Raw genomic sequence first — 12,038 nt, forward strand, 5'->3', positions numbered from 1 at the left:
TCTGTTGGTCATAGTAATGCACAATATGTGAGAAGTTGGGACTGTTAGTGTTTGCACGTGTGTTAATAATTCAGCAAGGGACTGGATAACAGCATTGCTGGTTCTAAGGACATTTCAAAAAAAAAATTTTGAGTGCACAAGTGGTGGTTCATGGACTTGCTATATTGTCCGCAAGCCTCTTCAGTGGTGATGGTGCACCTGCACAGTCGCAGCAGATGGCTGCTGGATGTCTCTACAAGGACTGCAGTGGGCCTGCACCTTTGATGGCCCACCAATACCGTAATCTCTAACAGGACTACAGTGGTCTGCTCTGTGATGACCTACCTACCAATATTCTTCAAAACTTCGACTGACTCTGCGGTGGGTTTGCTCTGTTGTGGCCCATTACCTGTCTGCATGTCAAGAGTCAGCACTGTCTTTCCGTTGGAAGGACAACACTGCTTCTTCAAGACTGCATGGTAACCCACTACTCCCGTGTGCATTTTCTTTTACTGCCCAGACTTTGAGAAAAAAGAACACTGCAATTTTACTGTGATGAATGATCAGGACTGTCTTTATGGACTGTGAGAAAATTTTAGCTTTTGACCAACATTGTATCAATATATCTGTGCATTTGATATCTTTGTTATTGTAATTATGAAAAATTTTATCAAATCATTATTGCCCACTGCCCAAAACAATTTGTAAAATTTTTTGTGGGGAGCATGGGGGCTATGTAAGTAGGCTGTTTATGTTTTCTTATTGGCAACGTTACGTAGCACTCTGTATGAAAATCACTGGCTGTGCTGTGTACAGTCTGCGGCTAGTTTGCATTGTTGTCTGCCATTGTAGTGTTGGGCAGCTGGATGTGAACAGCGCATAGCGTTGCGCAGTTGGAGGTGAGCCGCCAGCAGTGGTGGATGTGGGGAGAGAAATGGCGGAGTTTTGAAATTTGTAAGACTGGATGTCATGAACTGCTATGTATATTATGATTTTTCAACACTATTAAGGTAAATACATTGTTTCTTCTCTATCAAAATCTTTCATTTGCTAACTATGCCTATCAGTAGTTAGTGCCTTCAGTAGTTTGAATCTTTTATTTAGATGGCAGTAGTGGCGCTCGCTGTATTGCAGTAGTTCGAGTAACGAAGATTTTTCGTGAGGTAAGTGATTTGTGAAAGGTATAGGTTAATGTTAGTCAGGGCCATTCTTTTGTACGGATTTTTTGAAAGTCAGATTGCGTTGCGCTCAAAATATTGTGTGTCACTTTAGTGAATGTCTGAGTACGTTCAGTTTTGCTCAGCTGTTTGAAAAGCAAATAATGTAAGAGGTTTATCAGCACAGTAATTCAGAAATTTTTCTAAGGGGACGTTTCAACCATCCTCTTCTTCTGTGCGAATGCGCAAACAGTGCCCGAACTCTTACGGGAATCGGCAACGCGCCGTGAGTAATGAGTATAATGGGCGGGGGCGCTACGAATGTAGTGCGGGACAATACGTTGAGAATGTGGGTTTCATGGAAGGCGTGCCAGAGATAAATCCCTGCAGTCGCGCCATACTCTGTGACCTCGGTGGCTCAGATGGATAGAGCGTCTGCCATGTAAGCAGGAGATCCCGGGTTCGAGCCCTGGTCGGGGTACACTTTCCATCTGTCTCCGTTGACGTATGACAACGCCTGTAAGCGGCTAAGGGTGTTCATTTCATTGTAATTTCATTCTAACGAGCTGCTTGGTCACCAATGGTATCTGTTTTTTTGGACATGTCCAAAAGAACAGATACCATCTTAGTAAATATGAATGTAAATTGTTACAATCTTTTCCATTGTTGATGTTCCTCAGCTGTTGAGTGATAATTGAAAGAATAATTTCGACACAGTGACTTCATTTCCGAACTCGACGGCTCCATGTGCCCACATAGGATACCCCTACTCGAGAGTCTCTGGCGCAGCCCAGTCGTCACCTGAGCCTGTCGTTGGGTACGAGCAGACTCGACTTGCTTAGAAGGGAGAGCGAGTACACGAGTTCGTAGGTATAACCGCCATGGTGCGGCAGGTAAATTTTATAGATCTTCTTCGCCGTTTACAACAGCTTGGAAACTATTTTTGCAATAAGCCAGAAAGCGATGGAGAACATACTGACCATAATTTACAGTCTGCAAGTCCACATTACTCTTCGTACTCGCTGAAAGAAAATGTTGCTAATTGCTATTTACTCAGCGGGATTAGGAACTATGACTATAAATAAGAGTTTTGAGTTGTAACTGATTAATATATTCAGTAAAAGTCACACACACAAACGTAATAATTTTTTTGATAATAATTATGTACCTATCGGAAACAGCTCACAGGCGACCTCTATGGGAAGTTTTAAGTAAAATGGTCTATCGCTCTGGCTTCTAGTCATCAAAGTTAATTAATCGGCATTTGCCACGCAGTTATGTCAACTTTAAGGGTGGCACAAAAACAGTTAGTTCCATGAAATCTAAGCAATCCGGGATGGTGTACAGTCCTCGTGAGTGTTGTGTACATAGTTCCGCGTAGTCAGCGCGTACACAACTTGTAACCTCCCCCTCACTTATCGACCTTAATGACAGTGAAAAATTAAACCGTGTGTACCTAATGGAAATTTGGGAAAAGCAATCGTCACCGAAGTTAATCTGTCGGTAAAGAGGGAGGAAAGGGTTACATCTAAATGAAAGGAAAAATGCAAATGAAACTGGTGGAAATTAACTTTGAAAAGGGGTAAAGTTAATGAAGAAAGTAAATGTGCGGCCGTTACGTTAACAATTAACTAGCGGTAATTAGATATTTGAGATTTGGGGGAAATTACGGTCGCCAGTCCTAAGGACAATTACTATAGTAACTGAAAAAGAAAGGTTATTACACATATATTTAGCACTAGAAGCGTGGCAACTGAAGGTTGACACGTGTAGTGTGAAAACTGAAAGTTTGTCAGAAGTAATAACTTTCGCTGCACTCTGACTTAATTTAGCAAAAGAATTAATAAAACAGGAAAACTGAAAGTTAATTTAGTGACTGAAATTAATAAGAAGCTTTCTTTCTTAAGCACATCGAAATCCAGTAAAATACGGTTAGTCTTGGACTACCTCAACAATCATTTCAAAAGCAACTTGACTCTACGCAATTTAGAAACAAGAGATTTAACTTTGAACTTGAATTAAATGATTCTGAACAATTAACAATAGTAAAATTTTGTACGTACCAAGCTGAGCTGCAGTCACAGGTAAGCTAAAATATGCTAACAAAACTCGCACTCTTAATTTGTGCTCGTGTAACCTAAATATTGTAGCCAGCTATGAATACTTTAACTGAACTTTGAAATTAAAGCAGTGAAATTGAATGATGCCGGCGTTTGAATTTCAACGACACTCGGGTTCATTTCGGAAAAGGAAGGGACCCTGCTTGGCAATGCAATTGGGACAATGAGCAACAAAGGTTCATGCTAAGTTGCTGTAATTTTGCGAGGCAAATGGAACAATTTGAAAAGCTGAGGTCTGCCATACAGTTCTGAAACTTTACGTGCTTTTAGTCTTCCTTGTTGGTTGATTGAAGGTTTGAAGCCGTCGATCGAGGAGGTGGCGACAGTCACTCATTGTCGGCCGTCGCTGTTGCAGAAGCTGGATGTTGGCGCGCCTTCTTCTCAACACGGTCACCAGACGAAACGGGCTCTTGATGTGCGCCAGCTAATGCTTCCCGTCCGCGACACCATGTCAGAAACTATCATCGCAAGTCGAGCGCAATTACATGCTGCCAAACCCCGAAAGCGTGGCAACTCGCGGGAGCTACACACAACACACCTGCTCCACTCGCTACTCCAGCCAGACTCCCTCTCTGCCCGCGCTCCACGCGGCAGAGTTCACACTACCAAAGATCCTACACACTTTGATTCTTCACACGACCCATCGATGTAATCGTTCGATAGCAGTTTTCCCTAGGCAAGACCCAGCGTAAAATACAAATAATCTTTACACAACAAATCAATTATACATCGACATAAATGCATAAATATATATATATACAAATAGTAAAACAATTACAATATATAAAGGCACAGAAATGTCATATATTCAGGTAACAAAATAAGGAAAAAATTTACAGTACAATAGATGGAAATAGGAGGATATGCATTTCCGGCGTTACACGTGCCCCACATTGTCTGAGGATGTTCGTGTAACCTAAACAGACTCAGAAAATGTCCCAAAAAAGAAACAGCGGAAATGCATATGCTCAAAACATCAACAAAATTTAGCATTCGTCTAATTAACCATAAATCAATTTTTAGACCATAATAATTGAGTGGAGACACTCCTAATCTTATTCCACTCTGTCATCTTGCACAAAATAAAACAGGTCGACAACATATTAAAATTCATAGAAAACATAGAAATGGTTTAGCTATTCCAAAATCGTCAAAATTCGTAACACTATCAAGAAATGGAATACTATGTACAAAATTAATCAGAGTACATGGTCATAAAAACAGGTAGATCAAAATACGCAAATTAATTATTAATTACATAGAATACACATTTTATACAACCTTTTCATAATTATTATCTCGTCATGAGATTCCACTTAACGCTAAACAAGAAAATAATATTCAGTAGATCGAAAAAAACATAAATATTGACAGCAGAATTCTTTCACATCAGCTGTCCGGGAAGAAAAACTATTCCGCCTTTCGTACCCGCAAGTACAAAGAATGCCGAGAGCGGCACGGAGAGCCTACGGCGCCACAAGAGCCGACAGCGGCTCCGCCTCGTCGGTATTGTTGCGCCCGCCTGTGCGGCACGCCTGATCTTACTCGCCTGTCTAACGGCATTTCCAGAACGTCCGCTTCACTGAATTCTTTGGGAAAAACTCACTCCCGAGTAATCTCGAGGAGTCCCTTAACACTATCACAGTGGATAACTCAATACTGTCCATCATCACACGCATGTACTAGCCTGAAACTTAAAACAGCGTCTAAGTACATCGGCAATGACTAGTAAAACACATATTCATGAAATCTTACAGCTAGTTAAAAAATCATATTTACATTGCTTAATCTATTGTGACTCAGCTGAAAACTTAAACTAGCAGCTTGGATTTTTCAATTGATAAGTAATCACTCTCTCTTAAATCATTTAGTCAAAATTAATTACTTATTAATTACAACTTCTTTAATGTCCTCTTGGTCAGGCAAAAGCATGGCAATCTAGCAAACCTTAAATCTTACACTCTATATTTACATACTGTACAAATTACCCATTGTGTGGTATTAATCGATCCTAGGTTGGTACAATTTCAAGTCTACTATATTCCGTATACCTAATCGTTTTCCAGAGCTTGGATACTCTAAGCAATAAGCATTTGTGTGAGGTATACCAATGACTTTATATGGTCCATTATAAACAAACTTAAATTTAGAGATTTCATTGTCTATCTCGCTCGATTTCTCATGAGCTTTTACAAGTACTAAGTCTCCGATCGCAAACTTAGCAAAACGCGCTTTAGCGTCATGACGACGTATGCGAGCATCGGCTTTAAGCTTCATTACTTCTCGCAAACGATCTTTTTTCACACCAATACTAATGTCAATCCGTGGAGGGAATTTGATTATCTCTTCCACTAAACCTTTACTTCTGTCATCCAACAGGATTTCCTCTGGAGAAAATCCCGTCGGTTCATGTCTCAAGGTGTTCATAATTCTCTCAAATACTGCTACATATTTGCCCCATGCCCTATGGTTGTGATGGCAATAGGTACGGGAAAGTCGGCCTCGTCTTTGTTCGTGTGTTACGTTTGACACACCGTCTACAATACTTTCCAATTCAGTTTCTACACTATTGTCAATGCCGAGATTCCTCACATTACAGTAGTTCAAATTCATACCTACATCAATACCATTCGGCCAGTTAACAATGTGTATAGGCTGGTATTGCCTATGCACACCGTCTCCTGCCTCGTCAAAGCTAACTACTATTGTTTTATGTTGTGACGTACATGTCAAAGTTTTGCTTTCGCAATTAATCACTGCACGGTACTTTAATAGCCAATCTAACCCGATAATTACTTCCGTAGTTAAGTCTGGCACGACGACAAACTCTTGCTCAAATCGTGCCCCACATATCTCGAAGTTGACAATAATCTGTTTTGTGACCGGTTTACTGGCCTTCCCAGTAGCACCGATAAGTTTCACCCATGTTACTGGCATAACTACGATGCCAGGTCTGTCTTTCAGTAACTCAAATATTTTCCCAGATACAGCACTCAATTCTGCACCGGTGTCAATCAACACGTTTAGTTGTAGGTCGTGCATATTAACAGACACTACTATCTGTCTACACTTGTCCTCTACTGTTTCTTTATTTTCCCACAATAAATCCTCGTCTATATCCAGGTCATTCCAGAAAAAACCATCCGGCATGAAAAAAAAAAAAAAAAAAAGAACGTGTAACCTCCCCCTCACTTATCGACCTTAATGACAGTGAAAAATTAAACCGCGTGTACCTAATGGAAATTTGGGAAAAGCAATCGTCACCGAAGTTAATCTGTCGGTAAAGAGGGAGGAAAGGGTTACATCTAAATGAAAGGAAAAATGCAGATGAAACTGGTGGAAATTAATTTTGAAAAGGGGTAAAGTTAATGAAGAAAGTAAATGTGCGGCCGTTACGTTAACAATTAACTAGCGGTAATTAGATATTTGAGATTTGGGGGAAATCACGGTCGCCAGTCCTAAGGACAATTACTATAGTAACTGAAAAAGAAAGGTAATTACACATATATTTAGCACTAGAAGCGTGGCAACTGAAGGTTGACACGTGTAGTGTGAAAACTGAAAGTTTGTCAGAATTAATAACTTTCGCTGCACTCTGACTTAATTTAGCAAAAGAATTAATAAAACTGGGAAACTGAAAGTTAATTTAGTGACTGAAATTAATAAGAAGCTTTCTTTCTTAAGCACATCGAAATCCAGTAAAATAGGTTAGTCTTGGACTACCTCAACAATCATTTCAAAAGCAACTTGACTCTACGCAATTTAGAAACAAGAGATTTAACTTTGAACTTGAATTAAATGATTCTGAACAATTAACAATAGTAAAATTTTGTACGTACCAAGCTGAGCTGCAGTCACAGGTAAGCTAAAATATGCTAACAAAACTCGCACTCTTAATTTGTGCTCGTGTAACCTAAATATTGTAGCCAGCTATGAATACTTTAACTGAACTTTGAAATTAAAGCAGTGAAATTGAATGATGCCGGCGTTTGAATTTCAACGACACTCGGGTTCATTTCGGAAAAGGAAGGGGCCCTGCTTGGCAATGCAATTGGGACAATGAGCAACAAAGGTTCATGCTAAGTTGCTGTAATTTTGCGAGGCAAATGGAACAATTTGAAAAGCTGAGGTCTGCCATACAGTTCTGAAACTTTACGTGCTTTTAGTCTTCCTTGTTGGTTGATTGAAGGTTTGAAGCCGTCGATCGAGGAGGTGGCGACGGTCACTCATTGTCGGCCGTCGCTGTTGCAGAAGCTGGATGCTGGCGAGCCTTCTTCTCGACACGGTCACCAGACGAAACGGGCTCTTGATGTGCGCCAGCTAATGCTTCCCGTCCGCGACACCATGTCAGAAACTATCATCGCAAGTCGAGCGCAATTACATGCTGCCAAACCCCGAAAGCGTGGCAACTCGCGGGAGCTACACACAACACACCTGCTCCACTCGCTACTCCAGCCAGACTCCCTCTCTGCCCGCGCTCCACGCGGCAGAGTTAACACTACCAAAGATCCTACACACTTTGATTTTTCACACGACCCATCGATGTAATCGTTCGATAGCAGTTTTCCCTAGGCAAGACCCAGCGTAAAATACAAATAATCTTTACACAACAAATCAATTATACATCGACATAAATGCATAAATATATATATACAAATAGTAAAACAATTACAATATATAAAGGCACAGAAATGTCATATATTCAGGTAACAAAATAAGGAAAAAATTTACAGTACAATAGATGGAAATAGGAGGATATGCATTTCCGGCGTTACAAACTTTCCCAATAGAGCGCGCCCCGCTAAGCACAACAGCGCAGGCTCAGCGCTCGTCCGTCTCCGCACTACGAGATGGCGCCGCCTTTGAGACCGTCCAAATTCTGCTTCCGCCGATCCGCGCATTAATATGTAACGCAGTCAATGAGATTGCTGCTAACGTAGAACCCTTTCTGCTCGTGGATCACACTCGCGCAGTGATACTTCAATGCGCGAGGTATTATAACGAGTGTACAGACCTCCGATTAGTCAGTCTGCAGTTGTCTGCACCAGTCTGTACCAGTCTATAGTCAAGTTTCAGTCTGCGCCTAATAAGATTACCATATTCCTATACGCAGCCATGAAGATAAATGTATAGACACTTTTGTCAAGTATCAGAGATATCTGAGAATAAGATTAACGTACCAAGACCAAAGGAACTTCAGATTGTCAGTTGTAAACAGCATCCAGAATAAAGTTACGCAATATCTATGCTTTTATTTATTTTAATAAATGTGTGTGAAAATTAATCAAGTTCTGTTTAAAGTTGGTCACCGTCAATCTGCTACTCTAAGCGTGCAAGTGGCATTTCTATCGTCTGACCTAACGGCAGAAGATAAACACGCCACGATGAGACCACGAGACATATTGCTGACACTTACCTACTTCGTTTGAGCGACAAGTCAAATAATCTGATGGTGTGTGTACCGAAGGTCTTACAGTACGCACACCACAGTGAGTTCACTTCCTACTTTTAACAATAACACTTTTGGGTAACTGCCTGGCTGTGACGTCATCCGAGGCACAGCGCTCACAGGCGTTTGACTGACGCAGACAGATTGATATCTCGGTGTGAAGAGTCTCTTCTTACGCCTCACTGGCTGTATTTATACATAGGCACAGCGGACCGCCGAACGGAGCATCTGGTGTCAATCGCTCCAGGGACAGGTAACAGCCCCTTTCTCGGACACGTATTAATTCATATATCTTTTGTGTAACAATTTAAAACCTCCATAATTTTTATATAAATAAAGTTAAGCTGGCTTTACTTACTGAAAAAGCTTTAGCTCGACTGCAATTAAACTTTGCCAGGTAGAATTTTTAGAATGGAACCGAAAGTAGAACATGACCTCAGAAAGGCCAGTTAAGATTCCTTGTAATGAATGTTATTTGCACTAAAGTTTTTAAACTTGTTACAGCGGCATTATTTCATCAATAAAATCGAGTGCTGTAATTAGAACTTTCTATAACAAATACAAATCATAATTAGGGAGGATTTCGTTCCAAAATTAGTTTTTAGTAAATAATTTGAAAATGGAGTCACATAGTTAATGTTTTTACATACAACTGACACTACATACGAATTTTCATCTTTCACACTCCAGTATTTAGCGCCTTCAATTATTCGTAAAAACGCCAATTTTGACCAAAATATTGCACCGATCATGTTCAGACTTGTAACTTTTCAGTTTGACATACATTTGGGCATTCTGAAAAATTTTTGGCTTTCTAGCTTCATTATTTAGCGCCAATTATTTTTTGTTAATATATTTAGCAGAACTTATTCATTTGATCAGTCTGAGATTTAACAATTTTAACATGAATACACTGATAAAGTTTGGAAACGTTATTTTAGTTTATAATTTCACGCCTACATTATGGTGCAATCCTTAGTATGCAAAGCAGAGGCGTGTTATGAGGACGTGCAGCTGACAGCAGTGACCTGGGCTGAGTCCCGGTACACTCCCCTGCCTCTGTATCTCTCACAATGATAAAGCGCTTGTTTCGCCGCACCGCGGACTCGAAGCATTCACGCAACAACTGCAACCGTTTTGAAAGAAGTTTCCACTACTGAACTGTAAATTACCATTAATTTGTTTCACTCAGTCATCATTTCGGCTTTGTAGCCATTGTCACGTGCAAGTTGAAACGTCACAAAATTCCTGACCTGTCTAAATGACAGAAGCAAGTTATATACCAATGTAATAACTGATCAGTTAGCAGTGAATATTGTTCTGTTTACATAGATAAAACTTTTTCAAAGACTGTTGTAAATTTGTTTTGATATTTATTCAGAAAATTTCTAACAATTGCACTGACATATACAGGGTGGTCCATTGATCGTGACCGGGCCAAATATCTCACGAAATTAGCGTCAAACGAAAAAACTACAAAGACCAAAACTTGTCTAGCTTGAAGGGGGGAACCAGATGGCGCTATGGTTGGCCCGCTAGATGGCGCTGCCATAGGTCAAACGGATATCAACTGTGTGTTTTTTTAAATAGGAGCCCCCATTTTTATTACATATTCGTGTAGTACGTAAAGAAATATGAATGTTTTATTTGGACGACTTTTTTTGCTTTGTGAGAGATGGCGCTGTAATAGTCATAAACATATGGCTCACAATTTTAGACGAACAGTTGGTAACAGGTAGGTTTTTTAAATTAAAATACAAAACGTAGGTACGTTTGAACATTTTATTTCGGTTGTTCCAGTGTGATACATGTACCTTTGTGAACTTATCATTTCTGAGAACGCCTGCTGTTATAGCGTGATGACCTGTAAATACCACATAAATGCTCAAAATGATGTCCGTCAACCTCAATGCATTTGGCAATACGTGTAACGACATTCCTCTCAACAGCTTCCGTAATGCTCGCACATGCACTGACAATGCGCTGACGAATGTTGTCAGGCGTTGTCGGTGGATCACGATAGCAAATATCCTTCAACTTTCCCCCACAGAAATAAATCCGGGGACGTCAGATCCGGTGAATGTGCAGGCCATGGTATGGTGCTTCGACGACTAATCCACCTGTCATGAAATACGTTATTCAATGCCGCTTCAACCGCACGCGAGCTATGTGCCGGACATCCATCATGTTGGAAGTACATCGCCATTCTGTCATGCAGTGAAACATCTTGTAGTAAAATCGGCAGAACATTACGTAGGGCCCGCATCTCGTGGTCGTGCGGTAGCGTTCTCGCTTCCCACGCCCGGGTTCCCGGGTTCGATTCCCGGCGGGGTCAGGGATTTTCTCTGCCTCGTGATGGCTGGGTGTTGTGTGCTGTCCTTAGGTTAGTTAGGTTTAAGTAGTTCTAAGTTCTAGGGGACTGATGACCATAGATGTTAAGTCCCATAGTGCTCAGAGCCATTTGAGCCATTACGTAGGAAATCAGCATACATTGCACCAGTTAGATTGCCATCGATAAAATGGGGGCCAATTATCCTTCCTCCCATAATGCTGCACCATACATTAACCCGCCAAGGCCGGTGATGTTCCACTTGTCGCACCCATCGTGGATTTTCCGTTGCCCAATAGTGCTTGTTATGCCGGTTTACGTTACCGCTGTTGGTGAATGACGCTTCGTCGCTAAATAGAACGCGTGCAAAAAATCTGACATCGTCCCGTAATTTCTCTCGTGCCCAGTGGCAGAACTGTACACAACGTTCAAAGTCGTCGCCATGCAATTCCTGGTGCATAGAAATATGGTACGGGTGTAATCGATGTTGATGTAGCTTTCTCAACACCGACGTTTTTGAGATTCCCGATTCTCGCGCAATTTGTCTGCTATTGATATGCGGATTGCCGCGACAGCAGCTAAAACACCTACTTGGGCATCATCATTTGTTGCAGGTCGTGGTTGACGTTTTACATGTGGCTGAACACTTTCTCTTTTCCTTAAATAACGTAACTATCGGGCGAACGGTTCGGACACTTGGATGATGTCGTCCAGGATACCGAGCAGCATACATAGCACACGCCCGTTGGGCATTTTGATCACAATAGCCATACATCAACACGATATCGACCTTTTCCGCATTTGGTAAACGGTCCATTTTAACACGGTTAATGTATCACGAAGCAAATACCATCCGCACTGGCGGAATGTTATGCAATACCCCACACTTATACGTTCGTGATTATTACAGCGCCATCTATCACAAAGCGAAAAAGTGGCCCAACTAAAACATTCATATTTCTTTACGTACTACACGAATATGTAATAAAAAATGGGGGCTCCTA

General features: G+C 41.0%; 1 non-coding gene across 1 annotated transcript; it reads left to right on the forward strand.

Moving 5' to 3' along the window:
• Positions 1-1,543: 1,543 nt before the first annotated feature.
• Positions 1,544-1,617, forward strand: Trnat-ugu. Its single transcript has one exon. It is a non-coding gene; the product is annotated as a tRNA-Thr (tRNA).
• The last annotated feature ends 10,421 nt before the right edge of the window (positions 1,618-12,038 follow it).

Source organism: Schistocerca americana, chromosome X, assembly GCF_021461395.2.
Source record: "Schistocerca americana isolate TAMUIC-IGC-003095 chromosome X, iqSchAmer2.1, whole genome shotgun sequence".
NCBI lineage: Eukaryota > Metazoa > Arthropoda > Insecta > Orthoptera > Acrididae > Schistocerca > Schistocerca americana.